We start from the raw sequence: 26,861 nt of genomic DNA, 5'->3' as shown, positions 1-26,861 counted from the left end.
TCTCACTTAGCAACATAAATTTTGGGCTCCATTGTGGGCATAAGTCGAGGACTACCTGTATCTGGCTTTCGTAGTCACATTCATTTGGATAAAAAAGTCAGGTTTGATTATAATTTGTCGTACTAGATTTTTATTGCAACTTCCAGAATCTTGGAAGTTTTTGATGCTTTCTATTCAGGTTTTTCAAGTAAAAATGCAGATTAAGGAGCTCTGCTATAGAGATTAACATATGCTCCTGTGGATCTGAAAAAGCCAACACATCAAGAAATTGAAAATTTACAAAATGTTTACAGGACAATCTAATATGTGCCAGCTCAAATGTAAGTTTCATCTCTTCAGTGGAGCTGAATGATGTGGAAACTTACCCAGCCACCTTACACAAGCTGCCTTATTATGAGGCAGCTCATAATAAAATTAAACAAAAGTAGAATAAATAAAACAACAAACCTCACAACAACAGAAATCCCAACCAGAGTGCCACAACATCACATAGACTCCTGAGCTCTTACATTTGATGAACTCGCTTCTATCATAGCTTGGGTGAAGAGCCAGGTCTGCTGAAAGGCTGATAGGGTGGTAGGGTACGTTGACCCAAAAGAAGAGCATCCAAGGAAGTTTTTGGCTTGAAGCTGGCATTGGTTTGCTTCCTTCCAAAAAATGTTCTACAGCCCTGGAATGCCTTGCTTTCAAAGGCTGGTGTTTACGAGCCTTTTGCTTCAGTATGTAAAAAAATGGCAACTTCAGTAGAAGGCCTCCATCTTGTTCTTAGCTGTCACCTGTCAGTATAATTGTTCCTATATTGGCTTGTGCTGCTGAAACATCTGCAGCAGGGAGAATGATGCCCTTTGCCCCATTTGTATACTGACATCTTGAACTCCGTAATGACATTCTAGCTTCTACCAGACTTCCATGGCTGGATAAGTTAAGACGCACCATTATATAATTCATCTAGAAATGGCCTTAGAGTTCATTCTCGGGAAAAGCAGCAAAACAAGTTCTGAACCTTGAGGCCTTCCATTCAGGTCAACTGGCAATTTTGTCACTTCTTTATCTAGAAACTGGAAGAGCATCCTGTGTATTCAGAAAAGCTTTTTCTAGCCTTATTAAAGAAGGAAAACTGAACAGCAGTTTCTTAGACTTTAGCAACTGAAGACAGGTGTAGATTTTGGTTGTCTCCAATGAGCATTACCGAATTTCCAAGACTGATAAAAATGGGTGCATTTTACACCCTGCTGGGGCATGAAAAAATAGTCTCTCAACATAAAGTTAATGCAAGAGCAACTTAGATGTTGTAATAGCATCCTCTAGTGTTCACTCTCCTTATTTTTGAAAAAGGAAGTACCGGTAATCATTCTTAAGGTTACCACAGAAGATTGTTTGTCTGCATGTGTGCAAGCGCTATCAGAACTAGGCTGCAAAAACCCTGCAGCGCAGGATGGCAACCAAGACACGCGTCTATCTCCACCTTTTGCTGCCGTCCAGAGATCGTCCTGAAGAGGTTTGCAGCGGGGATCGGGCAATCTCGCCGGGACTTTCTTTCTCCCTTGTCTCTCGAAACGGCCGTCGCAATCCTACACGACTGCCCCGTGGCAATTTTGCACCGCTGCTTTCTTGAAGGTGCGGCGGCGCCTCCATGCTGGGGCGTCCCTTCGGAGGCCTCGCAAGTCACGTTGCGAAAGCGCATTGCGATCCGGTAGAAGGCCTCTGAAGGGGAGACTCCCAGAGAAACGCCTGCGGGGAAGGAGAGATACCGGTACTGTCAGAGAAATATTGTTCCAGAGCACCGAAGTTAGAGCAGGGCTATCTAACTTGGGCAGCTTTAACACTTGTGGACTTCAACTCCCAGAATTCCCCAGCCAGCCAGCCAGCCATAAAACTGCTACAATTGTGATGACCTATGAGGTTTAGGGAATTCTGGGAATTGAAGTCCACAAATCTTAAAGCTACCAAGATTGAATATTCTTGATGTAGAGAGCGTGCTGGCTGAGGCATTCTGGGAATTGAAGTTCACCCATCTTAAAAGTTGCTGAGATTAAGAAACACTTTTTCTTCTTCCCTCACATCGAACCATCCCATAGGTCTGTCTTTCTCCCCCTACTTAAACTCGCACACAAACAAGTTATAAATGTTGAACAATTAATGTGACTGGGCAAAGGAGCTCAGCAGAGATTATTGGGTAATTAATAATATTATTAATAATAATTGCAGTTACTCTATAGGAACCAGTGGTACAAATTTTATATTATGAATCTAGATGCATTTAGTAAACCTGCATGAATGCTCATACAAGCTTTGTAAAAAAACAAAAACAAAATGGTGGCAATAATTCTGATTGAAGTGATGCCTCTATTTCTCGTAGGACAGATGGCTGAAGTTTTGATTGCATAGTTGTAATTACCATTTTGCCTTTTTGAACCAGAGCCTGCAGATACCCATGTCCCTGTGTTATACTTGTTGCCTATCCTCATTAGTTTCATGCTATTTGAGAAATTTTGCATTTTTTAAAAAATTTGCTTTATATGCCGCCCTTCTCCGGAGACTCAGGGCGGTTTACAATGCGTTAAGCAATAGCCTTCATACTTTTGTATATTTATACAAAGTCAGCTTATTGCCCCCACAAACTGGGTTCTCAATTTACCTACCTTAGAAAGGATGGAAGGCTGAGTCAACCTTGAGCCTGGTGAGATTCAAACTGACAGTAATTGCAGACAGCTGGTGTTAATCACAATGCTATCAGTCTGCTGAGCCACCAGGCCCCTTTATTTTGCTTTGCAGGGAGCTTTTTTTTTAAAAAAAAATAGGTAGCAGTACCTAGTTGATGTCTGGCTGCGAAAAAGATAAATTTATTGGGGTTGAAACAAAGTTAATTCTTGGATAGGAAACTACTAGGGGATATCAGGACCAGAGATTAGACTGAGAAGTTGAAAAAACAAATTTGAGAGAAAAGCAGCAGCAAATTGATTGTGTATTATTAACCAAGATAACTATTTGCATGTGTTTATGAAGCCATCGGGAAGAGCCAACCTCTGTTTCAGAGTCTTTATCATTGTTATTGATTTTTCTTGTAATTTAAATTGAAAGATTGCTGTAGAGACTAATAGGTGTGTTAAAACTTTACGTATTTATTTTATTTATTAATAAATAAATATTTATTTATTAATATCTCACCAGTATTATTTTTATTAAAAAATTCACCGGGAAGCTCCAATTTTATTTGCACATTTTATTTGCACAATGCAAATAAAGCCCATTATTTAAATAGACTTATTCTACACTTTTCTGTTCCACAAATCTAATTTCCTTAAGCCCCTGATGCCAATGCACTGCGATTCTTGTCCTTGAAAGAAAATGTGTTATATGTGACATGACAAAACCAGTTGTCAACATGGAAGAGGTCATGTTATCTTGGATTCAAGAGAAGAGAATACAGGTTGCAGTGTCAACGCTATTTTGAACAAATCAGCATCCCTGAAGCCCAGGGCACCCCCTTTCCCCAACACACAGGTAGTCCTCAGCTTACGACCACATTGAGCCCAGTTGACTAAGTAGCAGATCTTCAGAATTTCAGCATGCAACCTATCCACAAATGTTGGAGTTTGAACTTGGAATGTTGCTCCATGGAAACCTTGGCATGTATTGATTGTTTCTTGTATATCTTACTTTTTCTTTATCCCAGCCTTTCACTAGGAAGTTCTTTGTGATGCTTGCAGTACTCCTATTTTTAATCTTCACAATGGATAGATTGCACTTAGATTTCTAAGATTTCTGGTAGATTTCAGGGTTGAGCAGAAAGATGAACCTGGATCTTCTCAATCGTTTTCATGTCACTTTGCTGCTTGGAACTTGGTTCTCATTCCAAGTAAGACTGTAACACCTATTTGAGTCCAAATTGAGACTCAAAACTTTTCAATCTCATTTTACTATCCAAATTAAATAGATGATTCTAAACAAGATGTGCCATAAATAAAGTACGACCTAAAACAAATGAGAACTGCAGCAAAGTCTTCACTGGGTTATCACCTAACACAGGCGTCGGCAACCTTAAACACTCAAAGAGCCACAAAGGTCATAACCGGAAGCCCCCGTTCAATTCTGGAGCCGACTGGAAGTCTGGTTCCTCCACCATAGAGTCTCCTCCTAGCACGGCATCCTTTTTCCTCTACCTGTCCTAACTGAAAGCCCTATCAATTGTGGAGCCAACCAGTACAGGGAGCCACAGCAGAGGGATGAAAGAGCCACATGCGTCTCCAGAACCGCGGGTTGCTGACCCCTGACCTAACAGGAATCCTCCTGGTTCAAAGAGCCTCTTAGCCCACCCAGCCTTTCCCTATAATTCTGTAACCACCAAGCAAGCAGTCTAAATGAAAGTATCCATCTTAATATGAAAATCCACATTTGTATTTTTAGAGTCAGCTGATCAATTCCTAAAAGAGTGATTTAAGTTTTGGTGTAAGATCGGTGCCAAAAAAATATCAGTCAGGCTGCAGAGTGGAAGGTTTGTAGGCTTACTTCTTCCAACTACTTTCCATCTGAAGTATATTAAGTTGCATGTATGTGACCCAGAGAGGCATTTCCAATCCTCCCAGGGTGGAATAATGACTGTTTGGAAACAAACAGACCTACAATCTGTCCTGGGCTTGGTTCCTAATACCACATTAATGTGGAAATTAGGAAAAAAATGTCCCTACAGAATTTTGTATAATTGTGTGTTTGCAGGATAGCTGGATATAACTTTTTTAAAAAAAAGTTATAAAGCTTAATGCATTTTATGAGGAAGGCTGCCACACATTAAGAAACTCAGACTAGTAGAAGAGGTGATCAGAATGACAAGTAAAGGAGGTGATCAGAATCAGGTGAACAGCTTAACAAAAGGTTAAAGGAGCCCCCTCCAGAGTGGGGTCTAGGGCAACTTCCATGGCCAACTCTGCCAACTCACCGTTGGACAACTCGCCATGGCCAACTTGCCACAGGACAATTTGTTGTGGAACAAGAGTTATACTAATATCAAAGAAATGGTGGAATATAATTATTAAAGAAAGGATGCCAAAAGAGGGACAAAATAAAATGTGAATGAAATTAAAAATAATTTTAAAAATATTTTTAAATAATTACATTGAATTGTTGAATTGTTTCACGGCGAGTTGGTCATGGTGAATTGGCCTGTGGCGAATTGGTCATGGTGAGTTGGCTGTGGCAAGTTAGCTGTGGCCAACTGACCATGGCCAATTTGCCATGAAGGGTTGGCCACTGTGAGTTGTCCCATTCTGCCAGAGTGATGAGGTGCTAAAGTTTTAGACTGGCGCCAAGGAAGCTGATTCAAACCCACCCTTAAGCATGGATGCATGCTGTGTGACTTTCAGTTATGGGCTCTTTTTCAGCGGAACCTACTTCACGTTTTTTTTTTTTGCTGTGGGGAAAAATAAGAAGGTGTGCTGTGTATGGAGTGCTGCCTGGAGCTCTTGAACAAAAAGCAGGATGTAAATCTAATAAATAAAATTAAGCGGTTCAAATTCATTACCCGTTTTTTAAATACAAGTCGCGGGTTTCTTTCTGTCATTTTAGTGAAACTCTCCCCTTTAAAAAGAAATACAGCAAAATCTGTTGCTCCTATAGAGCTTTATGCAATGGAGAGTAACAGCTTTCCTATAAATCTTGTCTAGGAGCCATAACATTGCATTGCGTTTGTTACCTCGCCCAACACCTGCTGACTTGACAGTCTGCAAAGGAAACATCTGTTGTGAAATCCTATAGATGGCTCTCTTTTTTTTAAAAAAAACCCACAAAATCCTCTTCTTTCGCAAATAACCGCATCATACGGCGGTATCTGGATGTTTGGCTTTTTCAGGAGCAAAAATAAGTGGAAATGAATTATCAATCACTTTGATTCAATTCTCTGCATCCTGTGACGTGAATCGTGATTCTCAGCTTGCTGTCCTCAATTCCTATTTTTTTTTCTTTTCATTCAGGTACCAGTTTGGCTTTCTTTTATGTCCACATAAACAGTGGCCAATATGATGGCTGCTAAAAAGTGCAGTTGCTTTTCATAGAAAGACATCTATGTTTAGTTTGAGATGGAAACAAATATAATTGAGATAATTGAAAGGCATCTTTCTGTCTTTGAAACAGCCAAGCCTAGATCCCTTTTTATGAAGCTTATAACTGTTAGGTAAGAATTACAAATAATGTAAGTAGGGACATGTACTCTTGAGTGTTCAAGAGCAGTCTCCTCATACCTATTTTGACATAATTTTTGAATATTCATGTATACATAACCAATCATTGCAAATGTTGCAGTAACCAAAAGTATCCAATTATATCCTGTGGTCTTAAGCAATTTTGACATTACTGCAGTGATGTTGCAATGATTGGGTATTGGAACTATCACCCAAAAATGGAAACTTAGGACAACTTCACAGCTTTAAACAGGAACGTCTATGGAGATTCTCAATCATCCAGGTCATGGTTGTCCCAAAGATGCTTTTTCCAAAAGGCAACCGAACTTTGTTTTGTTTTGTTTTCCTTTGAAAACATTTTGCCTCTCATCCAAGAAGCTTCTTCAGTTCTCTTTAAATAAGAATAAAGAGAGAAATAAAAAAGAGTAAAGAAAGTTTAGGTAGGAGATCTCCAAGCGAACATTTGATCTGTCTGAGTGAGAAAATTGGGAATTGGGAGCCTTGGTGGAGCAGCGGACTAAAGCGCTGTTAAATAGCACTTAGCTGCCAGCTGCCTGCAATTACTACAAGTTCAAATCTCACCAGGCTCAAGGTTGACTCAGCCTTCCATCCTTCCGAGGTAGGTAAAATGAGGACCCGGATTGTGGGGGCAATAAGCTGACTTTGTATAAAAAAGAACACCGCTTGGGGGGGGGGCAAAAGCCCTACTAAGCAGGTATATACAAAAGTATGGAGGCTATTGCTTAACGCATTGTAAACCACCCTGAGTCTCCAGAGAAGGGTGGCATATAAATCAAACCAATAAATAAATAAATAAATAAATAAATAAATAAATAAATAAATAAATAAATAAATAAATAAATCTTTTTTTGCTGGAAAGGCCACGATGGAGTAACTGCTACTAAATTATTGATACTCATTGGAGTATTGACTAAAGATGTTAACCTAGGTTTCAAAGTTAAGGTAGCTTGTCCTGATATGACTTAATTTGATTCCTTCTGCAAACGTTTTTTTAAAATTACATCTGTGTTGTTCTGTATCATCCCCACTTTTCACTGAGCCGTGTTATATTTAAATACATAAAAGCAGAAGAGACAAACAAAAGAATTTCCAAATCAAAAGATAGTTCAGCAAAACTAGTAGATCCCTTTAAATTTTCCCCAGTTATTGAGATTACACTTTAATCTGTTTCTGAAGAACAAAAATATGAAAAGAGAACATTCACAATAATATGCAACAAATATAAAAAATATTTTACAGTCCATTCTAATTATGTTCTAAGGTCTATCACCTAGCAGTCATATGTCTTTTAGTGGGCATTCACAGTGAAGCTATGGATTCAATGGCAAATTCGAACTTCAAATAAGAAGAGAAGCCAGAATAACTCATAACATTAAAATGTTTAACTTCTGCCCTCTTATTCAAAACATTCTTAATCATCAGCAACTTTCTTGCTACCTTTTTCAGAAAGAGAGTCATCTATTATAGTTCAATGTATATGAAATCTAAATGGAATCCAAGAAATCAAACTTGGCAAGAACTCTGCTTATTCTTGTTACACTCTGTCATAACATAGCGAAGTAAGCAGATAAAAAGCAGGAATTGGTTCAAAATTATTCCTCAATTGATAAGCAAGCTGCTGCTTGGGTGAAAGCAATATTTATGGAAGCACAGTAGGAACTGGACCTAGCACGTACCAAACACAGTTAAGCTTTTATTTTAGCAATGGGAGTTGCACGTTTTGTAGAGGATAATGGGAACATTTCACGCTGCTAATTTAAGATCTTAAAAAGAGTCTCACAACTAGATTAAGATAGATGTAAGAAATGACTGAAACTCAAGAAACTTGACATTTTTTGGTTTCTAACTCATGTTAGAGCTATGCATAGGTGCATGCCTCCAATGAATTTATACCCTTAGCTGATCATAGTCATCAAAACAGTCTGTAGCAATCTTTTAGAGGCATTGGAACTGCTACTCAAAAACCCATTTGGGAGAATTAGGCCGATCTAAAATTGAGAATGTTCATCTCTAGGCACTAAACCTAGACATAGCTATTGTCAGTGGAATACAGGTGTGATAGTTCAAAATACTGTACGTGGAAGATACTGGATTGCTAGACAAAATTTAAAGGTAAAAGGTTCCCATCGCACATACGTGCTAGTCATTTCCGACTCTAGGGCGTGGTGCTCATCTCCGTTTCAAAGCCGAAGAGCCAGGGCTGTCCGAAGACGTCTCTGTGGTCATGTGGCCGGCATGACTAAACGCCAAAGGCACATGGAATGCTGTTATCAAAGCATTGGTGGTCCCTATTTTTCTACTTGCATTTTTTACATGCTTTCGAAGTGCTAGGTTGGCAGAAGTAATGGGAGCTGACCCTGTTACGCGGCACTAGGGATTTCAACTGCTGAACTGCCAAACTTTCGATTGACAAGCTCAGCATCTTAGCCACTGAGCCACCACGTCCCTTTAGCCAAGATTTAGATGACAAATGACTATATACATGTCTTCATATGCATAATTAAACTTTCAATGGACTGAAGTATCTTGAAGCATCAAAGGAGTTTGCTTGCAAACAAAAAACAAAAAACAGACTTGTGGCCATTCAAGGAATCCAGAGACATCTTAGGCAGATTTAGGAAATGAATGTGCCCCCCTATTGTTTCTATGTTATATATTTTATACATGCACTCAATGAAACAGATTACAAGGATGTTAGATTTGCATATCCATGAAGGAATCAAGTGATTATTTAAGTTATTTAAGTGCCCTTTTATTTCAAGCATCAAAGTGCACATGAAAGAGCAGCCTGCTGCTCGGGGAATTGTAAGACAGGAAGCCCAAAGAATTTGCTATCTTCTAAAGGCGAGCGCTTTTGTCTTGCCAAAGAGGACCGGAAAATAGGTCAGTTGAGAACATGGAGCCTTGTGCTTTGTGGCCTTTTATCGTCTTCATAAATTTAATGTGCAGAGAAGACATGCTGATTCCAAAGCCAGGATTTTGGCAATCCACTTCAAACGATAGGATCATGTGGAAGAAAGTTAACTCTATGTTACTTGCATCACACCAGAATTCTACTATATATGTATATCAGCTTCTGGATGGGCATTTTCAATCTACAAAATGAAATGCATTGTAATATCGTTGATAGAAATTGCATCTCAGTCGGCTTCAGATAAGCCTAGAAGGACACATTACAGAACAACTTTTCACAATCTGATGATGTCTGGGATGTGTTGGGACTACCACATTTTCTATCAGAATTTCTACACAGGCCTTGGGAAAGGCTTCCAACTCCCTTCCCAATGAGCCATCACATAGGTTAACATCTAACTATTCTTTATCCAACTATGTTTAATGGAAACTGTATTTATTTAAAAAAAAGAGGACAACTCTTCCTCCTGCAAAAAGAGACTGACCAGGGTGTGTATGTATGTATAAATGTATGTATGCATCAGTGGTGAAATCCAAATTTTTTTACTACTGGTTCTATGGGCATGGCTTGTTGGTGTGGCAGGAGAAGGATACTGCAAAATCTCCATTCCCACCCCACTCTGGGGCCAGCCAGAGGTGGTATTTGCCAGTTCTCCGAACTGCTCAAAATTTCCACTACCGGTTCTCCAGAACCTGTCAGAACCTGCTGGATTTTACCCCTGGTATGCTGTATGCACATACATACACATATACATACACAGACAAAGCTTCCCTATTTTGCCAACTCCAAGTGAGATTTCTTTTCACCTCCAGGCAATAAACATGTGCAAGTGATACATGTTTATGTACATGTTTGTGTTTGTAGATGTGTGTATGCGTGCCAGCAAATAGAAATATACACCTGCATTCTTGCATTTACACATACCTCCAAGAAACCACAGTTCTTTCAAATTAGGGCAGAGCCTGGATTGTTTAAAAAAAGAATTGAACAGTAATTAATAACTACTGGTTGAAGTTAATTGCCTGCAAAATAGGGTAACCCAAATAGCAAATGTATTGACTCTTATCTGTATATATTACGTATTTTTTAACATATCCAAGCCACTCTTAGATGCAGAACATGGCGGTACACCCATACATATGCACACTCACTTCTTTATTTCAGAAGAAACAGTAAAAAGAGAAGAAAGAAACTAGGTGGAGAAAGAGCAGAGCCACATTGGGAAGGGAAAAAAATGGATGGAGATATTGCAAAAGAAAGAGATCAGGGAACTGGACATAGAAATAAAAGAGGTTGCAGGATTTGGGTATGTCTAGTCTTGAGAAAAGAATAACTAGGAGTGACATGATAACAGTATTCCAGTATTTGAGAGGCTGCCACAAAGAAGGGGGAGAAGGTTGGATTATTTTCTAGAGCACCAGAAGGTAAGGCAGCAAGCAATGGATGGAAACTAATCAAGGAGAGAAGCAACCTTGAATTAAGGAGAAACTTCCTAACAGTGAGGACAATTAACCAGTGGAATAGCTTGTCTTCAGAAGTTGTAGATGCTTCATCACTGGAGGTTTTTAAGAAGAGACTGGACAGTCACTTGTCTGAAATAATTAGAATAGAATTCTTTATTGCCCAAGTGTTATTGGACACAAAAGGAATTAGTCTTTGGTGCATATGGTCTCAGTGTACATAAAAAGACAAGATACACTCGTCAAGAATCACAAGGCACAACACCCAGGGACAGTCTCCTGGTATAGGGTCTCCTGCTTGAGCTAGGGGCTGGACTAGAAGACCTCCAAGGTGCCCTCCAGGCACCTTGGAGGGAGAAGACAAAAGGATTGAGGAGGAATAGGCAAGTGATTCTCACCAGCCCTGGCACCTTTTAGCTGGCTTCTCATACAAACACTGTCATTTGGATTTCCTGCCCATTTGTTTTGGTTCTCAACAGGGTCCTCTGTTCTTCCCAGTGAATGTAAGATGATCCCACTCCCCATAAGACAAAATGGAAATATTTGGCAAGAAATGAGATATCTTGTTTGTAGCTGGCCGACAGGAGAACAGCCGAAAGATGCCAACTATTCTAAAAGACTGGAATTTTGAGGTTAAACAATAAGTCACATTCCTACCGCTACTTTGCAGCTTGAATTTCACATGCTTCATCTGAAGTGCGAATGGCACAACTGGACACTTTATTTCTCTTGGCTGCAGTGTTTGAAATGCTCATTTCAACTTTTGTTCCCATTGCTACACCTTGTTCCTGAGCTGCAAAAGCTACATATGGTGACTATAATTCAATGCTCTAATCAGTCCTGGATCTGTTGAATCTCCTCTTTGTTGGTTGACTTAGGGTTGTCATCATCTTCCTCTTCATAATATTTGTCCTACTTGGTTTGCACTTCCACTTTTTGTGTTGTGTTTTCCCTAGTTCACACAGCAAAGCTAGCCATGTGTGGTACAATGAGGGTTTTGTTCTCCGGCCAATTTGTTGTACAGCCTGACATAGTTTTAGTGGCTGAGAATGACAGACTCGATGTCAACAAATTGGTTTCCATGCCCCAGGAAGAGCAAGAACCTGAATTTCCCCACTTCTAATTAGCATTTTAATTACGTCATGCTGGCTCCCAATTGTTGCCTAGAGCACTAGTATTATTTGATTGATTGATTGATTGATTGATTGATTATGGCCATCAAGTCACACAAATAGTCTTTTTTTTAGGATGACCTTCCCCCAACTTGGCCCTTCAGGTCTTCCAAGGGTGCGCCTTTGCCAACATAATCAAGTCAACTTTACTCAAAGCACGTGGAAATTAATGCAAAATACAAAATTAATGTTTACAAAGCAAAACAAGTAGATTTAACACTTGATATAAAAGTTTTCAGGCAATCTATTAGAAATAATGGATGAGGGGAGGAGAAGTAGTAAAGGATTTTAACCAACGGCTAGACTATTTTACTTTTTTTAAAAATAAAACACCATTTGTCTTGTTTAAACTAAAGTAAATTAGAGTTAAACAATCAGAAAAGTAGTGGATTTCTATAAATATAAGACTGGTCCTTGTCCCCTGATAGATACAACTCACTGAAAAGTCAAACAATTCATCTGAAGAATGCAAACCATGTAAAATGAAAATATAAACAGAGCACTGGGCCAGGATGCAAAAATAATGAGTGGAACATACAAAATAAATGGTGCTAGAAGTGAAGAAGGAAAGAAAAAATAATTACAGGGACAAATGGCCGAACGTGCCAGTTTGCTTCAAGTAATGATAAAAATAAATTTCAGAGTTTAAGAGGAGAATTATTTGATTTGCAAAAAGAATTATTTTGCTTTATTTGAATTGATAATGTTTGGTACTGGAAACTTTTAAGCCAATCATCTGAGACTTTTCTTGGAATATATTGCTGGTTCTTTTGTCAGAATGCTGGGTGTCTATAAATAATAAATACCACAATCCAACCACAATGTTGTTATCATTATAAGTATAATTGTAGCACATTTGCTTAATAATCTTTTATTGTGCAAAATTCCATGTCTTAAGTAGTAACGATCACTTTTCCTTTTTTATTAAAATGGCCAGTATGCATTGGATCTTTCATATATTCAGCTTAATGCTTTTATGTTTTATTTTGTTTCTATTAAAGCTGAGACTCATTGAAGTTACGTGCATTTCATACTGGTTGCATGTGGAGGTATTTACTTTGGCTCTTGAAGCATCACGTTTTTTAAATGAGAGGAAATAGCTATGTGCCTACTAAACTGCTAACCCTAATGGGAACACATTTAATCTTTAGAGTAGCTTACCTACAAAACATGCCATTGAACACCAGCAACAAAAACAAAGAATTTTCTTTGTGCCTAAGCACTTAAAAGTGATGCTCTGTTTGAAACTTATACCTATATTTGCCCTTATTGTTTTCCACTGTAAAAAAAGACAGCCTAGTATGATATAAAGGCTTGTACTGTATGTGTGAAAGATGCTGCTTGTTTAACATCTGTTCTTAAATCTGCAGCCATTTTGTTCATGAAGCACCAAGTGTCTTAGTGTTGTTTTCCTTTAGTGCCAAGGGAGCAATCCTTCTGCTCCATCAGTTATGCTTATACTACCAAATCAGATTAAACCAAATGGACAAATATATGAAATTTATAAGGACATACAATCAGAAGGAAGTCCCTTCAATACCATGTATATAGGATTCATCCTTAATAGAATATATTAATAGATTATGTGAGATCAAGTTGGAGTTGATTCTTACTGACCATATCAATAAACCTCCAGGATGCTCTGTCTCCAGTCAAGCCCTATGGACCTTCCAACTGTGCACCCATCATCACCATAATCCATCAATCCACCATCATCTTCTCATTCCTTCCATTTCCCCCACCAACATGATAGATTTCCCAAGAGACAACCTTAATTTAACAGTATTCCAATCAGCATTATGAGAATTTCCAAGTGGCTATTTGCATAGTGTTTCTTAATAACTAAAGTATGTCACCCTTAGTCCCACCCATGCCACATGCCACCTTCCTTGCTCACAGTCATCGGCAGTGGGAAACCAAAATGGCATTTATGATCTCTCCTGTACAGAGGGGCAGGGCTTCAATTGGCAATTGCCCCTGCCATTGTGGCCCCCTTGGTCTCCCCCAGTGGTGAAATCTAAAATTTGTTACTACCGGTTCGTGGCTTGGTGGGGGGGGGAGGTAATGTGACTGGGTGGGCGTGGCCAATTTTTTTTTAACTTTTAAAACCTTTTTTTTCTACAATCTCTTCGGTGAAGAGGTTGTAAAAAAAATGTTTCAAAAGGCTCTGACGATCCCAGCTGAGTTGCCTGTTCGGCAGAGGCTTTTTAAAAAAGGCTCTGACGATCCCAGCTGAGTTGCCTGTTTGGCAGAGGCTTTTTAAAAAAGCCTCTGACGATCAGGCAACTCAGCTGGGATCATCAGAGGTATTTAAAAGAAAAAAAAGGTTTTTTTTCTTTTAAAAGACTTTGACGATCCCAGCTGAGCCGCACGATCATCAGAGGCTTTGTTTTTTTTACTTTTAAAAGCATTTTTTCTGCCGAAGAGGTTGTAGAAAAAATGTTTTTAAAAGTAAAAAAAAAGCCTCTGATGATTGTGCAACTCAGCTGGGCATGGGGGGTGGGCAGGGATTTTTGCTACTGGTTCTCCGAACCACCCGCCTCCATCGCTACGGGATCAGGAGATCCGGTCTGAACCGGGAGCATTTCAACCCTGGTCTCCCCTTTGGGGGGATCTCTGTCCCTGCTAATGACAAGGGCAGAACCAGCCAATCACTGCATATTTGGGTCAGTATGCCCCAAGAGCAACCAAAACCTAGTTTTATCCCCCTATTATTCCGTGCAAGCTTGGATCTCAAATGTCAAGCAGCAAACATACTGTTGTGCACTTCCCACCAACTAGGATATAAATGCTGTGTATTGATCTGCATTTGAGATGCATCCTTACCCCAGAAAGGAACAAGAGTGATGGGCATATATGTATGCAGGGTTTGTGTTCTTGAGGATAATAGCTATCTCATGATACTGTAAAGAATGATAACTTTCTTAAACTTAATCGGCTCACGCTCTGTTCAGTTCTTTTCTTGAATCTATTAACATACCATGTTTCCCCGAAAATAAGACCCTGTCTTATTTTTTTTGAACCCTGAAATAAGCACTTGGCCTTATTGCCATTCGCTCAAAAGCCCGTTTGGGCTTATTATCAGAGGATATTTTATTTTGGGGGAAACAGGGTATATATTCTTTCTTATGTGAAAATTGCTCTAATGAATATTGTTACAAAAAAGGGTTGTGAAAACAAACTGACTAGAACTGCTAATAATTATCCTTCCCTCAAATACTGTTCCCCTTTTCCTTAGGATGCAATTCAGCCGCCATGGCCATCTATGTCCTTAACGCAAAGTCATCAATAAACAGGATGAAGGTGCATGTAGAGCAAAGGAATTTCCAGAGCAATAACCAAACATGACTACAAAATCTAACCATAATAGTGTTACATCTGCTAATAAGGAAGTTATAGAGGTCTTTCTAATAGCACCATCTTGTGATTCCTCAAAAGACTACAGCTTGTCTCTACCCATTAAAAGGAGCATTGCAACCATACTTAGATATAGTTTATTTTTAATATAACGAGATTTATAGTTCATAATTATTCTTTAGTTCATAATTATTCTTTAACTTGTTCATTTTATTTTGAGTACAGATGCATTGTGGATATGTAGCAGAACTGTTTTAATCCAGCATTGTAATATTTTCAGCTCCCCCCACCCCCAAACAGTTGCAACCTAGTGGTATTGATCCCTGAACTAATCTTCTCTTGGCAACCTTGTTCTATCAGATTAGAGGAAGATCATGGAAGCTAAATGAAGTACAATAAAAGGGTATAACTCAGGATTATGTAAACTGGTGTGTGGCTACTAATGTCAAGAATTCTAAAAGGGAACTGGAGAAACTCCTAAGTATGGTCAGTTCTTCACCATTGACCCAGGCAAAGAAATCAAAGCTCAAGGTTGACTCAGCCTTCCATCCTTTCTAAGGTAGGTAAAATGAGGACCCAGATTGTGGGGGCAATAAGCTGACTTTGTATAAAATATACAAAAGTATGAAGGCTATTGCTTAACGCATTGTAAGCCGCCCTGAGTCTTTGGAGAAGGGCGGCATATAAATCAAATTAAAAAAAAAAAAGTTACAGATACTAATACAATTTTTATTGTAGGGGTACAGTGACCGCATCTTGCAAATCTGAATGTTCTCCGCCCACCCACCCCGGCTGTCCCCTAAAGAGAACAAGGGAAGGTCAAATCCAAGATGTTTTCTCAAATTAAATTTCTGCTTTGGGCTCAGAATTCCCTTCCCTCAGCACTCAGCAGTCTTCTCTCTCTTATGGGATTCTTCCTCCTCTTTCTCAAAGTTATTCTTTCTGCCAGGGGTGGACAGCTGGGGGTTTGCAGGGGTTTGGGAGAACCTCTAACTAAGATTCAGTGCAGTTTGAAGAACCCCCAAATCCCACTCCTGGCTGGCCCCTCCCCACCCACCCCTTTCCTCCCAGGACTCCCCACGTGGCCTGTTTTGGATGCAGGTAAGTGCAGGGCGCATGCGGAGGTTCAGGAAGGGCAAAAAACAGGCCTACCAAAAGTTCGGGAAGTCTGGAAACGGGGCTGTTTCCAGCCTCCAGAGGGCCTCCAGAGCCTGGGGAGGCTGTTTTTACCCTCCCAGAGGCTTGCAGAAAGCCTGGGGAGGGCAAAAACGCCGCCTCCTCTGTGATGTAGGAGGCTGACTAGGCTACACCCACCATGGCCACGCCCACCCAACAACCGGGCAGAGAACCCCTTGCTAAAATTCTTGAAGCCCACCTCTGCCTTCTGCCCATTACAAGGATTGCCTTGATAATGGTATGCTCTAATTACAATCAGAAAAGCACATCCTCAATAACAACTGCTGCGGAAGAATGACACAGATTATACCCCCAGTAAACTTCCTGGATACTTTTCATCAGACCCCGAATTACACAAAATGCATAAGTTACTGAGCAATGCATATTTCACAGCTATCCAAACACTCCAGTGATAATATTATTCCAATGACAGAGATACCCTGCCCTATATACCCATTGTTTATCATCTGGAACAGAAATCAAACAAATTTAAGTTGTTTACATCTGTGCAGGACTCCCCAATTCAGAGTCGTTTTGCTAAAAAACAACAACAACCCTATTGATTTGGCAGTCTCCCCCCTAAAAATGTCATTATTATTTAATACTTAATGCAATTGATCTGTTTTAAATATCTGGAGACATAAAGTCCAGCCACATATGAGCTACTTTGTGGAGAATATTGCACAATCCAGTTGCCACACTCTAGGAAGTCTGGATGCAGGCGAGCATTCATAATTTTGTTATTAAACAACACAATATCGTATGTATTTCCTTTATTGCAATTATAATCTGCCTTTCTAAGCATTCCTAAAAATCTCCCCTAATTTTATTCCCCCAAATAAGTATGTGGAGCATTTGGACTGAGAGAGAGGCACTACCTCATTTTGTGAATTTTTCAGTAGGGAATTAAACTTAGGTGTTACCTGCCCAGGTGAAACACTTTATGTAGTTTATTAGCTATACTACATGGACCCCACACTATACTGCACTGCAAATATGAATCTATGTATTTCCTAGGAATCTGGCTGCAAATAGAAGGTAGTTTTAACCTGGAACAGTAAGAGGCATCCTTATAAGAATAGAAAATAAGAGGTATGTCTCTTATATATCCTTTTCTATCATTGTGGTTTGCAACTGAGTATTTATTGTAATATACCAAACTAAAACAAACAAACATATCAGAAGTCTTCAAACATTGGCAACTGCTTTAGCCTGTATCCTACCAGCAGTCTCATCTCTGCTGAAGTGGCACTGGGTGTACAAAATTTCAATAATCCTCTCCATTCCTTTATAGAGTTTGAAACCAGAGTTTTGGCATACCAAGTAGATGTATGCATTTTATCACCTAGTCATGGACTTTCCTCTGAAGCAGAGTCAATAACAGGATACCTAGATGTCAGTACTGATTGTCTAAAAAATATCCTGTTTGTCTTTATTTCCATAGTCAATGACCATTTCCCCAGACCTTGTTCAAAGCATCATCCATCCCTTGTTTTGTCAACAAAAAATGTTGCTATCATAACACTGGGTCTCTGCATTACCAGTCACTATCTCATTGATGGTTTGTCTATTGTGGGCTTACCTACTAAGACTCTGCCTTGCCCTAATTTCTGGGTAGGCCAATCACCATAAGCACGATGACAGGTGTTTCTATTAGCTATGTAGCTATCCTTCTTCAGCATATCACCAGCGGTTTGAAAACATCCGTGGTTGGTGCGCTGCAGCATGAATTGGGCGGATCTGACATATTATTATGCAATTTGATAATCAGGTATCTGCTTGTTTTTTCTAGGCTGGTTTATCTGACCCACCCTAGGGATGTCTTGTGAAAATAATGTAAAGTGAAGAAATGCTTGGGAGGCTGGCTTCCAGTCACAAATGTGTGTCTATGAAAATTCAAACTAATTTCAATGTAAACTAAGCAGTGAAACACTCTGTAATATATTCAGCTTTAGTTGCATATTTATAGGAAGAAACAGCCAGAACAAAATTAGCCTTCATAAAGGAAGGAGACAGAGCTGTATGCCATCATGATTATGTAACTAACTAACTAAATCCTGTAGAACTGGATTACTGAGTAACGCTATCTCTTAATTTCACCAGAGGAATCAAATCAATGGCCAAAGGCAAGGAAAATTGGCAAATAATCAACAAATGTCCAATCTGATCTTTCTTATTTTCAGAATAAAATTAATTTTTATATCATTTCATAGTTGTGCAATCTTCTCCTTCTCCTTCTTTCTCCTTCTCCTCCTTGTTCCCCCTTCCCCTTCCCCCTTCCTCCTTCTCCCTCTTCTTCCTTCTTTCTTCTCTAGGAGAAATTGATTTCAAAAATAAAGAACAGTGAGTTAACTGATATGAAGAAATGTGAAAAATTTGAAAATTCAGAACTAATTCAGAGTGGGAGAAAAAAACCTGGAGGCTGTACAAGGAGGAGAGAAAAGTTTGCTCTTGCCTAGCCCCAAACCTCTTGGCCGGGGTGGGCTGCTGAAGGTTCGCAGGGGTTCGGGAGAACCTCTAACTAAGATTCTTTGCAGTTCAGAAAACCCCCAAATCCCACTCCTGGCTGGCCCCACCCCGCCCACCCCGCCCCTCCCAGGAGTCCCCATGCAGCCCATTTTGGATGCAGGTAAATGCAGGGGGTGTGCAGAGGCTTGAGAAGGGTGAAAAACGGGCCTACTGGAAGTTCGAGAAGGCTAGAAACTGGCCCGTTTCTGGCTTCCAGAGGGCCTCTGGAGCTTGGGGAGCCCGTTTTTACCCTACCGGAGGCTCGAGGAAAGCCTCCGGAGCTTGGGGAGGGCAAAACCGCACACACACCTCGCCATGGTGCAGGAGGCCAACTAGGCCATGCCTACCATGGCCACGCCCACAACTGCACAACTGGGCAGAGAACCCCTTGCTAAAAATTTTGAAGCCCATCCCTGCTCTTGGCCTCTCTCAACATCTTTGGGTACTCCATACCACATAGTCTGATTTCAACTTCATTATCAATGTTGCAGATTTTACACACCTTGAAATCAAACAAATTGTTTTTCTGTTGAAGCTGAAACCATTTTAATGTCAATGTAAATCTGCAAATAATGAAATCTGTCTAGATCAATGTTTCTTCAAATGTGGTCTTAGGACCCCTGGAGGATCCTTCAAGATCCCTTCAGGGATCCGTGAAATTAAAATTATTTGCCAGCCTATGCTGAGAAAGGACACAATCTTTTTTTAAAATTGTTTTTATTTATAACACAACACAATATAACACATAATATATATTCCCATTTTACAACTGTTTCGTAACAGTCATCTTCTAATATTTACATTTTCCCCCAGTTCCCTTTATACTATTCATTTTCTTCTTGTCCCTTTTGTCTCTTATTTACACTATAATTCCTAAGAAAGGATACAATCTTAATATCCCATCAAACGATTGTAACACACAATACTGACACCAGCCAGGGAAGGTTTTGTATGAGCAGAAGAAAAATATACAGGAAAAGGTTGCTTAATCCTTTCTCCCTCTTCTATTTTTCATTTAAAAGTTGATCCCTGAGAACTTCCCACCCTACAAGAGGATAAATAGATAATAAACAGCACAAGAGACCAAGTTTAATGGACTAAAAGAGAAAGCACTAACCTGCTGGACTTCCATTCTGTGTCTTTAATCCAATATTTTATGTTAAAAATGATGCTTAGTGGAGGAAGGAATTCTGGAAACCTGTTTAAATGAGAAGAAGTTGCTTGAGCAGAATTTTAAAAGTTCACAAGTTGGATGTGTGGATATATGTCCGTTAGATGGCAGCCTTGTTCTACAAATGGAGTAACCAAATTAACATTACATGTTAATACTCTGTGGCATTTTCATTTGAATGTTTGCTTACAGTGATATATTAAAATGTAAAGCTATTTCTAATTGTCTTTTCCCCCAAATTAGATGCAAATGTGTTTTAAATCTGATTGTACTTTGCTAGATAGCCTCTAGCAAAATGCAGAGTTTTTCTCAGAAAAAGGGAAATGAAATGAAAGGTTGTTTCCTGAGATATATTTTAGACAAAATACTGTGTTATACAGAATATTGTAATATTGTATGCGTTAATAATGAATGAGTTGACATTAGAGGTTCATATAATTTCAAGATAGTCTTATTGCACTCCTTTCTTACTTTCTCTTAGTTCTCTAGCTTTTGTTTTTCCTGTATTTTTATTTTTTGTAATGAAAATTAAATTAAATTAAATTAATTTAATTAAAAAATTCTGACAAAAGGAAGGAAGGAAGGAAGGAAGGAAGGAAGGAAGGAAGGAAGGAAGGAAGGAAGGAAGAAAGAAAGAAAGAAAGAAAGAAAGAAAGAAAGAAAGAAAGAAAGAAAGAAAGAAAGAAAGAAAGAAAGAAAGAAAAGAAAGTCCAAGAGCATATGCTCCATATGGAAGTAACCTCTGGTTAACAATTTCTTAGATAAAGAGCAGGTAGAGAGAGTACATAGAATCAATCCTATATTATCTATACACTACTGCCTCCTTGTGGTCAGTAGGTGATGAGGTGCTGAAGGGTGGATTTGGACCTCCAACACGCTTTCTCGAGGCTTGTGCATCTTTCCACAACTCCCATAATTTCTTGACGGGTTCTGTACCATCTCTGGCTAAAGGTCTGTTGAGATTCTCAGTCAATCAGCTCAGGAAAAAGCACCTTTGAGCCAACCATGATCTGGTCGACTAAGAATCTCTAGAGACTTTCAGCTATACAATCTGGGATGAACACCGTTTGAATGGTGTGGGAGTAGGAATGGATTTCCAGAGGAAAAATTGCAGACTACAGGAACCAGGAGCACTACTCAGGTGACCCTGAGGATACAGAAAAACTTCCATGTGCTTCAAGGACCCTCTAAAAGGATGCAAATGACCAGCTGTCTGCAAGGAATATAAATCCTTCCATTCTCCACTATCCTGTCAGAGCTGAAGAAGCTTCTTGGATGAGAAGTGAAACGTCTTCAAAAGAAAAAAACAAAAACAAGAAAGTCCAGTTGCCTCTTGAAAAATGACCTTTGGGTCTCTGGCTAAAGGTTTAGCAATTGCACCTGCCAGAACTTCTTCGAATGAGCAGTATTCGTGTTCAGTCTACTTCCTCTTGAACATCTCTCACACAGTGGTACTTAGTGTCTGCAGCTTTTTTCTATTCATCTCCTTCAGTGGGCAGCATCCTTTGCATCTCTTTCATTGCATAGGATTCTTCTACTTGCTCCCTCTTGGCAACGTAGGAGGTAGCTTAATGCTCAGGGTAACAAATACAGCAGAACTGGGGTGGGTGGGGTGGAAGTATGAGAGAAGATGGGAGGAAACAGATTCAGAAATGTAAGTTTTCCAACTCTTTCATAGTTAAATAGAATGGTCACATGGGTGATAGATGGCATCGGCTTTCCATTTAGTTAAGGCTGTAGACTGCATCGTCCCCTTTTCTACATCCATCTGAGCCAAATCTTATTCTGGTATTTAAATCAACATGGTGAGCCTTACCTTGTGTGTAGCCCATTTTCTTTCCTGGCAATGTCAGTTTGCAAATCAATGTTCACAAAGAAAGGTAGAAGTGCTGGCCAGCCTTTGCTGTTGATTCTGAATTAAAACTGCTAATGACATATTGAAGCATTTAAAAAAAAATGCTATATAAAGGAGGCTGCCAATGGAACATCTGGAGGTGGGGACACAGAAAGATGCTCAGCATTAAAGTAGCCCAGACTGAAAAATATTGGCCATTGCAACCCATGTAAGGTCATCTTTTGCGTCAGTGGTAGAACCAGGAATAGAAAATAGTTTTGCTCTTCAAGTGTGCAGCCCACACAGCTTCTTTTGTGTACGGAAAACCACCCTGCTTAAAAATATTTTACTGCTTATGTATTTTTTTGTTGGAATTTGGAGAGGGGAGGGGAAACTATATACTAGGACTGTCTTTTCCTACTGATGTCCTGCAGTTGTTCCAAGGACAATGTCTTTCTGGGCCAATATTCATGGGATGGGGTGTGTAACAAGAACCATGAATCAACACATCTGGAAGGGGACAGGTTGCTGTAGACAAATTACCCAGCATATTTCAGAGGGGAAGGCGGGGAAAAAGTATTTTGTAAATGTAGCCAAATGGAGAACACATGCCTGAATAGCAATTCCTTTTCTGTTTATGCTTACTATTATTTTCTTTAAATCCTCTTTAAAATTATGGACCTAGAGCAGGGGTGAAATGTAATTTTTTTCCCTACCGGTTCTGTGGGCGTGGTTTAATTAGTGGGCATGGCTTGATGGTAAGGTGACTGGGTGGGCGTGGCCAAGTCAATGTCACTTCTTTGCCCTTTTTAACCTACAAAACACAACACAACACAACTGGCTCACCCACAATGTAAAAGCAGCTGTGCTAGACCCAAAATGGCCCCTGCAACAAGCAGGAACCTCACACAGCCACAAAAAGCCCACAAAACCAATTTTCACACTTTACACACACAAAATTCCACATACAGCTTTGTGAGATTTTGTGTGTTTGTGTAGTTAGAGTGAAATACTACAGAAACACACTAAATCTCGGAAAGCTGCACAAATATTATTTTATTTTATTTTTATTTTTATATAAAAGCAGCTAAATTTAAAACTTCCTAAACTTTAAATGGCTAGGTCTAAAAAAAGAACAATAAAAAAAAAACCAATTAACTATTTTTTTTAAAGCTCCCAAAGGGGAAAAAAACTTACTCAATAGAACAGGGGTCTCCAGCCTTGGCAACTTTAAGACTTGTGGGCTTCAATTCCCAGAATTTCTCAGCCAGCTTTGCTGGGAGTTGAAGTCCACAAGTCTTAAAGTTGCCAAGGTTGGAGACAGGCAGGGAGATGCAGTTGCTTGCTGATGCAATGGATTGCAGGTATTACAGCAAGTGAAGCAAGGCAGGCGTTGCGACCAGCAGCTAAGGTAAGCAAGCTGGAGGCTGGGGGGCTTGGGGGGGAGGGATTTTTGCTACTGGTTAGCAGGCAACTCAGCTGGGATTGTCAGAGCTTGGCTGGTCAGAGCCATTTAAAAGAAAAAAAAGGCTCTGATGATTGCACGGCTCAGCTGGGGATGGGGGGGGCAGGGATTTTTGCTACCGGTTCTCCGAACTGCCCACCGCCATCGCTACCTACTCGCCCGAGCTGGTCCGAACTGGGAGCATTTCACCCCTGACCTAGAGTGATTCCTGTAAAATCTTAATTTACCATTAGCACCTTTCTTTCCTCTCCCTCCTAATTACAAGCTTTGTGTATAATGCAGAAAAGAAGCAGGAAGGGCAGGGATTTTGTTTGTAAGTTCATGACTGATACAATACTTTTCTAGAGGAACAGTGAAGTTCTGCTATTTTCTGTATACTTCTTTTGAAACTATGCAGTTGAATATTTTAGGAATTTGGTGTTGAGGTGCCCCCATCCTTTATATGCTTTTACAGTTAAAAGAAGGAGGTCTCAGAGAGAGAGAAAAACAGACTTTGCTAATATGTGTTTCTTTCCATGGGTCATTATTATGTGGACAGAATCCAGTTGGAAAATATAAGGGTACCGGATATGATGAGAAGGCAGTTCAATGGTAGTACCGTCCCTTGTATTCAATCCTGGTGATCTTGGACTCTCTCTTAACATTCTTTATGGAGCTGGTGTGAAGATATCTCTGAGAGGACCGCATACTTCAACTTCTTAGAGGGAAGATTGGATAAAAAAAAAAAAGATTATTTGCCCATTGAATGTCCAGATTTGTAGGGTTACACATGAAGGGGGTGAAATTCTGGGCTTGCTGATATATTTGCCCACAGTCCTATTGACTTCACTAATGACTGCTACCAGTGTCCTTGAGCTGACTGGGAAATGATTCTCATAATTTCCCTGCTTCGGTGCATGAGGAACATTCATAAGTATATTTGTTTTGAACTATTGCTGGCAGACATGGATCATATTAATGCATATGGCCAGACTGATATTTCACAGCCTCTAGGCTTAGCTCTTGCTTTGAAGAGAAACATGTGCTTGCTGCAGTCACGATGAGAGTCCAGCAACCACTCCGGCCCTCTCATGCCAAAGAATCATCATTCCTGCAGTTGTTATTGTGGAAGAAAGTGGCGTGACTTCATGCTTTGGAAGGACGAAGAGAAAACAAAGGGTACCAAACCTGGCTTTTGACAAGTTAAAAATGTCTGGCTTGTGAGCCGCATCCTTTTCTACTCCTATGTCCTTAAACACCTGGAAAGTTTGACTTGCATTTCTGGCTCCATTTTGGCGCTGGTTCTCCTACATCAGTACACTCTCTCTTCCAGGTCCAGTTTTGCCAAATCAGAGGGCAGACCAAGATTTTTTTTTTCTTCCTCAGACAAAGGGCCTGGTGGCTCAGCAGACTGATTGCATTGTGATTAACACCAGCTGTCTGCAATTACTGTAAGTTCGAATCTCACCAGGCTCAAGGTTGATTCAGCCTTCCATCCTTTCTAAGGTAGGTAAATTGAGGACCCAGTTTGTGGGGGCAATAAGCTGACTTTGTATAAATATACAAAAGTATGAAGGCTATTGCTTAACGCATTGTAAGCTGCCCTGAGTCTCCGGAGAAGGGCGGCATATAAATCAATTTAAAAAAAAAAAAAAAAAGGACAAGAGACCATTTTACCCCATTACATTTATGAAAGCTGACCAGAGTAGCTGCTGGAGTTTGACTTGATGCTCCCATCAAGGTGGTTTGGTCTGCTGCACCACAAGAGTAGAAGAGCAGGCTAGCTCAGGGGAATAGTGCATGGCAGACACTAATACTGTTGCCATCTTATGGGACTAAGGTATGATGCCTTCTCTGTTGTGGCCCCTGCATTCCAGAACAGCATCTTCCCAGAAATACAGACAGTGCCTTCCAAAGGTGGGTTTCAGCAGGTTCTGACCAGTTCTGGAGAACCGGTAGCGAAAATTTTGAGTAGTTCAGAGAACCAGTAAATACCACCTCTGACTGGCCCTTTCCCCATCTATTCTCTGCCTCCCTAGTCCCAGCTGATCGGCAGGAAATGGGAATTTTGCAGTAACCTTCCCCTGGATTGGGGAGGGAATGGAGATTTTACAGTATCCTTCCCCTGGAGTGGGGTGGGAATGGAGATTTTACAGTATCCTTCCCTTGCCATGCCCACCAAGCTATGCCATGCCATGCCCACCATGCCACACCCACAGAACCGGTAGTAAACAAAATTTGAAACCCACCACTGGTGCCTTCACTCCTAAGTATCCAAAAACCATGTCTTTGATCTCAGCCTGTGATTAATGTGTTTCTGGGATTGTGTTCTGTTTTGTCTTCATTATTGTTTCAGTTGTTTTAGCCCAGGCTGACTATATTGTTGTATGTTTATTGCCCTTGGATTTGTCTAGGTAGCTATAACAAATTTAAATAAAATCATTTTCATTATCCTCATCCTTATCACTTTTCCATTCTGTTGCAAGCCTTTTTCACTCTTTCTTGTTGCACATAAGAAAGGGTCCATATCCAAAGTAAAGTTCAAGTTTTGGAAGAACATATCCTAAGGTTTTGTTCAGGATTTGGGATTTCTTTACTCTCTCCCACACAACGGAGAAGTTATATTGGCATATTCCAATGAGGAGGAAAAAAATAAAATGAGAGTCCTAGAATCATCAGAGTAGCTATTTAAGCAATTGAGTCCAATTCCTTACCTAGCGCAGAAATCCAAATTAAAACATCCCAAAGCAAGGATTATCCAGTCATTGTTTAAATTTATTCAATAAGGAGAAGCCCTCTTTGGGTAGTTGTTTCCATCACCACATCATCACATTGCAATACTTTTGTTAGGAGAAAAAATAGAAATGAACCCATTATCGAAGTTAGAGTAGGCATTCTGCTCCAGGCCATTCAGAATTGGAAAACAAATTCAGTCCTGTTCTCCAATATCCTATCTCCAGTCCCCATTTCCTTGCATCTGATGCCTCACTTCTTCAGGTTGATTGACTGATTGATTATTTGTCACCAAGTCAACTTTTGACTCCTAGGGATCATCTACTTAGGTTGTCTTCATGATGATCTTTCCCTAACCTATTCTTCTAGGTTTCCCAACAGTGGATGGACCACTGAGTCCATCCACCTTGTTGGTGATCATCATCTCATGCAAGTTGAAGAGGAGATACAACTGATTGGATTTAGATATGTGCAGGTGGACTCTTTGGAAACAGTGGTGGTGGCTTCCTTTCATCACTCATTCAGCAGGAGGAGTGAGTCGAAGGGCAGGCAGCAATGCTTTGAAAAGAAAGATGTCCATTGGGACATCTTACGTTGCTCAATCCCCAGTCCAAAATCTAGAGTTTCAAGTTAATTAACATGAAAATATTAAACAGAAGGAGAATACAATGTTTGATCTGACTCTGAAATGAATTACCTCAGGGAAACAGCCTTCACCTTAAATAAGCTATAGGCCTAAAAAAAAAAAAACCTAGAACAAATAATAGTGTCATAATTGTTTTTTAAAAATGAAATTTATTCCCTAAATGATAGTCATGGAAAATGAATAAGTAAGCTTAAAAGTGCCTTCAGCCTATTTAGAATAGGCTCTTGGATGTTGAAAAGGCTTAGATTGCCC

This window comes from Pituophis catenifer, unplaced genomic scaffold (assembly GCF_029215685.1).
Source record: "Pituophis catenifer annectens isolate HBS135680 unplaced genomic scaffold, rPitCat1.0.hap2 SCAF_3, whole genome shotgun sequence".
Classification (NCBI taxonomy): domain Eukaryota; kingdom Metazoa; phylum Chordata; class Lepidosauria; order Squamata; family Colubridae; genus Pituophis; species Pituophis catenifer.
This window is presented reverse-complemented; position numbering follows the sequence as displayed.